General features: G+C 29.1%; 1 non-coding gene across 1 annotated transcript; it reads left to right on the top strand.

Annotated features, from left to right (window-relative positions):
• The first annotated feature begins 745 nt into the window (after positions 1-745).
• On the top strand, positions 746-817 carry TRNAM-CAU (transfer RNA methionine (anticodon CAU)). Its single transcript has one exon. It is a non-coding gene; the product is annotated as a tRNA-Met (tRNA).
• The last annotated feature ends 5,473 nt before the right edge of the window (positions 818-6,290 follow it).

The following is a 6,290-nucleotide window of genomic DNA, read 5'->3' as shown; positions in this document are numbered from 1 at the left end:
TGTCATATTTGGTGTGATAATATTCACACAGTAATAGTGTAAAATTTAGTTTTGGGTTGTACGTGAAAAATATCAAATTTTACACCAAAATAAGAGTTGGTTTAAATTTTGATGTTGGGTTGGAGATGCCTTAACTGACGTTAAAGGATACTCCCTCCATTTACTTTTATTTGTGCACTATACTAAAATAAATATTCATTTTTATTTACTTACTTTTAAAAAAAATTAAAATAAATTTATCACTTAGTTCCTAATTTATTTTTATTAATAACTACAGTCATTTTCGCACGAAGGTGAAATTAGGATTTTAACTTTATGGATTATGAATTTTACAATGACAACTTCAAGTAATAATAATAATTGGGTTCTGAATTTATTATATATATATTAATACAAATACATTGTTTGAGTAAAATTTATTGCGTTCGACCGAACCTGCATATAGGCAACTAGCTCTATCCCTATTTTAGTATTTTTTTGGAATATTAAAGTTATTATAATGAAAGAGTATAACAAAGCTGACATTTTATTTATTGCTCGAATATGTCAAGTCAATATTGGACAATAAAAATGGGGTGGGAGTATTAGTCACTTTTTTAATCCAAAAGTTTTACGTACTCCGTAACAGTGAACTGCGTTAGTAACTCTATGCGCTTCACCTCCGAACCCCACAATGTTTTGTAAATGTGACACTTCGAAGATATCTATTTATTTAAGGAATTTTGTGCTTCTTATTAGCAACAGAATCAGAGTGGCGCAGCGGAAGCGTGGTGGGCCCATAACCCACAGGTCCCAGGATCGAAACCTGGCTCTGATATTTCTTTTTTCTTTTTTAAATTTCATTTTTCATATTAGGGAAATGCAATTCTATCTTCTATATATACTCCTTTAAAAGAAGGAAAAAGTTATTGCTTCAAACAAGAATACAACATCCAATCATTTCTATTTTTACCCCATTTCAATTTATAAACAAACATACCAGGAACATTCGACCATTGCACAATCCACAAAACTCAACAAGGGACTTATTTTTTTACCGAAAAAGGTCAAAAATGTCTTTAAAAAGCTACGTAAAATCGAACAAAAATGTCTTTCGTTAATCCTTTGATTAAAGATAGTTTGATTAACAATACTCCTATTGTTACTTTTACATAAAAAAAATGTCCTTTTCCTAATAAACATATCATTTTCTTTTCTTTTTTAAACACATTATTTTTCTAATAAAAATATTAACCTATCATTAATTTTCATATATATAAGATCATAGTAATCCATCATTTCTTTTTATTTAGATAACGATAAAATTCTTTTTTCTAATATAAATTGAAAATATTTGTATTTCTCAATATTTTTTTGAATTTAAGAAGATTAAAAATTTGCTAATATAATCATTAGAGCCATAAAACACAAACATTATTACATTGCTTTAAATCATAAAATGTCTTTAAATTATCATCGATGGAGTTATTGTTGAGCCTTTTTTCATATTAACTTTAAAATAAAGAGAGATATCTAATTAGCACATCCTGCTTCAATCCGGAAAAAAATATTTTATATTTTATTAGAATTTTTTTATCATTATTTAGTGAAAATTAATGATGGAATTACTATAATCTTATGACATATGTTATCTGTTCCACTTTCACATTAGTGAAAGGGATTTTAATAGGAAAAATAAGAAAAAGATTCTTTAAAATTATGTTTTATTAGAAAAAATAATGTTTAAAAAGAAAGAAACTAATATGTTTATTAGGAAAAGGGGCATTTTTTATCCAAAAATATCAATAAGGGCATTTTCGGATCAAAAAGTTAACAACAAGGGCATTTTAAATCAAAATATTGACAAAAATGGATATTTTTGAATCAAACATTAACAGAGGATATTTTTATTTAATTTTGCATAGTTTAAGCACAATTTTATTAAATTCCATATATTTTAAAGATATTTTTATTCGCATAATTTAAAAATATTTTGACCCCTTTTCTATATTTTGTATCAATAATTCCTTGTTGTTAATTAAGAAAAGAAGGTATAATATGTTTCTCTCTATTTCATTTTATGTAACCCATTTCCTTCGTTACAAATAAAATAAACAACTAACTTTACCCTTCTCATTTAAATCTTAATAAGAAAGTTTTGTAACCTCATAAATACTGATCTTGAGTTCCAAAAATTAGTATAACCACCATAACTGATTATTTTAAGGTTATATATGCATTCACATACAAATTAAGTTCCTTTTTTTAAGTTTCTATTGTGACATATCCTTAGATTAAATTATTGTTTTTAGAGAAAATTAAATATGGATCTAAAAATGTTGATTGGAGAGAATCTGAATTGGATTGTGAATGTCACAATAAAAAATAGACAACAACTTGCAATGAAGAACATTGACGTAAGTACAAAAGATTCCTACTTTGTTTATTCAAGAGATTATATAATTATATCCTATTGTTGTATTGTATATGGATAAAGGTCACAATTATTGGTGCTGAATATGACTCAATCTCCATCTAGGATTAGAGTTCTATTATTTAATTAGAAAGAGGGGGAAGTTAGAAAACAATCCAACTAAAATATTTTAAATGCCTAAAATAGGAAAGTAGTCAAAAGGATATTAGGTCAAGGAACACTACTACAAATAAGAAAAAAAATCATCGCGAATTAATATGAAATTTATGTTATGAAACATGATTTTTCTACTCATGTCTCAAATGCATAACAGAAATCAAATTCTCATCTAAATAATGAGAAACTTTCTATTTTTTGTGTATGAAAAACATTACTATTTTTTTTCATCAATTCAATCATAATCTACGAAAATAACCACAGTGGAAAAAATAATATTTTTTTAGTAATGGCAATTGATGGAGAATATGTGTAAAAATATTCTCTAGAATTTCAACAATACGCAAGCAACTTTTGCTTCTTTAGATTTAAGAGTACGTGGTCCATTGTTGTGTTAAAAAATATTTTTTACTCTTATAAAATTAACTAACTTAGCAAAATAAGAAGAAGAGAGTAAGGGAAAGAGAGAAAGACTATGAGAGGAAATTTCAGTGCATGTTTTTACCTCGTTTATTACCAAAAAAACTGTCAATTTATAGCCAGAAGGAAGAGAAAACTAGTGGGCAACTTGCCCACTTTCAGTGGGCCCCACATAAAGAAAAAGGGTCATCCACTATGGTAAGTGGATAGCCACTTGATTGATAACACTCCCCCTTGGATGTCCACATGAAATTTGCCTCATTAAAAACTTTACAAGAAATAATATAAATAGTTATTTTGAACATTCATAGATATTGTGACTCGTTAAAACCTTACTAGAAAAAATTCAATGAAAAAAAGCCTAGTAAAGAAAAAAGAGTACACACATCTGATAATACGCCTTGAGTGTTGTCTCATTAAAAACCTTACCAGAAAAACTCAGTAAGAAAAAACTTTGGTTAAGGGAAAACAACGCGTATTTTACTCCCCCTGATGAAAACATCACTTAATATCTCAAAAATGACGCATTCCAATTTTGTATCTCATTTTCTCAAAGGTTGAAGTCGGCAATGCCTTGGTAAACATATCTGCTAAATTGTCACTTGAACGAACTTGTTGGACATCTATTTCACCCTTCTTTTAAAGATCATGAGTAAAAAAGAATTTTGGTGAAATATGTTTTGTTCTATCTCCTTTGATATATCCTCCCTTTAGTTAAGCTATACATGCAACATTGTTTTCATACAATATTGTTAGAACATCTCTTTTCAAAGAAATGCCACATGTTTCTTGAATGTGTTGAGTTATTGATCTTAACCAAACGCATTCTCGACTTGCTTAATGAATGGCTATTATCTATGTATGATTTGAGGAAGTGGCAACTATAGTTTACTTTGTTGAACGTCATGATATAGTTGTACCACCACATGTAAATAAATAGCCTATTTGCGATCGACCTTTATGGGGATCAGAAAAATATCCCGCATCTGTGTAACCAATCAATTGTGATGTAGATTCATTTGAGTAAAACAATCACATATCAATGGTCCCTCGGAGGTATCTGAATATATGTTTAATTCCATTCCAGGGTCTTCGTGTTGGAGAAGAACTAAATCTTGATAACAAGCTTACAAAGAAAGCTATATTTGATCTAGAATTATTGGCAAGATACATTAATGCACTAATTGTACTAAGATATGATATTTCAGCACCAATAAGCTCTTCATCATTTTCATGAGGTCGAAACGGATCTTTATTAATATCAAGAGATCTCACAACTATTGGGGTACTTAATGGATGTGCTTTATCCATATAAAACCTCTTAAAAATATTTTCTGTATATGTTGATTGATGGACAAATATCTCATTTGCAAAATGTTCAATTTGTAGATCAAGACAAAATTTTATCTTTCCGATGTCTTTCATTTCGAATTTCTTTTTAGATATTTTACTGCCTTTGAAAGTTTTTTTGGAGTTTCGATGATATTTAAATCATCAACATAAACGGCTATTATGAAAAATTCAGATCCAGACCTTTTCATAAAAATACAAAGGCAAATTGGATCATTTTTATATCCTTCTTTTAACAAATATTCGCTAAGACGATTATACCACATTCACCTTGATTGTTTCAACCCATAAAAAATCTTTGAAGTTTTATTGAACAAGTTTCTCGAAAATTTTTATATATTTTAGGCATTTTAAATCTTTCAGGAATTTTCATAAAAATATCGTTATCAAGAGAACCATATAAATAGACTGTAACGACATCCATTAGATGCATGCCAAGTTTTTCATGAACTGCCAGATTTATAAGATACCTGAAAGTGATTGCATCCACTACAGGAGAATATGTTTACATATAATCAATATCGGGTCTTTGCAAAAATCTTTGTGCCATAAGTCGTGCTTTATATCTTACAACTTCATTTTTCTCATTTTTTTTTGCACAAAGACCCATTTGTACCCCACTGATTTTATACCTTCAGATGTTCAGATTATCGGTCTGAAAACTTCGTGTTTTTCAAGCGAAGATAATTCAACTTAAATTGTATCTTTCCATTTTGTCTAATCATTCCCCTGTCTACATTCATCGACAGATTTTGATTCAAGATCCCCATTTTATTGCATTATTTCAATAGCAACATTATAAGCAAAACTATTGTCAACAATTACATTATTTTAGTTCCATATTTTTCCTGATGAGACATAATTTATTAAAATTTCTTTATCATTTTCAAGTGCATTAACCTCTTTCAAGGTCTTATCAATTATTATGGCTCCTCGCTCTTATTGAGCAGGTTCTTTCATATCATGACCATCTTGATTGTTTGTTCCTTTTTTTTTGAGGATTTTTATCTTTGGAACCGATTGATCTACCACATTTTAAATGTGGTTTAGACTTATTTGCATTAATTAATTATCCTACTGGAATATCAACTCGAATTGGGGCATTAGAAGCTGGAATATGAGATTTAGTAACTCTTGATAGATCAGTAAATGCACTTGGCAGTTAATTTGCAATATTTTGCAAATGAATTATCTTTTGAACTTCTAGTTTACATTTATTTGTACGAGAATCTAAATGAGATAGTGATAATGTATTCCAATCTATTTCTCTTTTCAGTTGTTTATTTTCTCCTCCTAATGTTGGGCATACTGATTCATCAAAATGAAAATCAACAAATCTTGCAGTAAATAAATCTCCAGTCATAGGTTTCAAATATTTTATGATAAAAGGAGATTCATACCCAACATATATCCCCAATCTTTTTTGGGGTCTCATTTTTGTGCGTTGTGGTGGAGCAATTGGAACATATACTGCACATCCAAATATTCTAAGATGGGAAATGTTTGGCTCCTGACCAAAAGCCAATTGTAATGGGGAGATTTTATGATAACTTGTGGATCTAATCCGCACAAGACTTGCTGCATGCAAAATAGCATGACCTCATAATGAAATATGAAGTTTTGTTCTCATAAGCATTGGTCTAGCAATTAATTAGAGACGTTTAATCAATGACTCCGCTAAACCATTTTGAGTATGAACATGAGCAATCGGATGCTCAACTATTATCCAGGGGACAAACAATAATTATTAAATGCTTGAGATGTGAACTTGCCATCATTTTCAAGACGAATTGTCTTTATTGCATAATCTGGAAATTGTGCTTTTAACTTGATTATTTGAGCAAGTAAAATCGCAAATGTCATATTACGAGTTGATAATAAGCACACATGTGACCATCTTGTAGATGCATCTATTAAAATTATATAATATTTAAATGGTCCTCATGATGGG

The sequence above is a fragment of the Solanum dulcamara genome, chromosome 2 (assembly GCF_947179165.1).
Source record: "Solanum dulcamara chromosome 2, daSolDulc1.2, whole genome shotgun sequence".
NCBI lineage: Eukaryota > Viridiplantae > Streptophyta > Magnoliopsida > Solanales > Solanaceae > Solanum > Solanum dulcamara.
The sequence above is the reverse complement of the archived record's forward strand: the minus strand, read 5'-3'. Positions and strand labels throughout refer to the sequence as shown.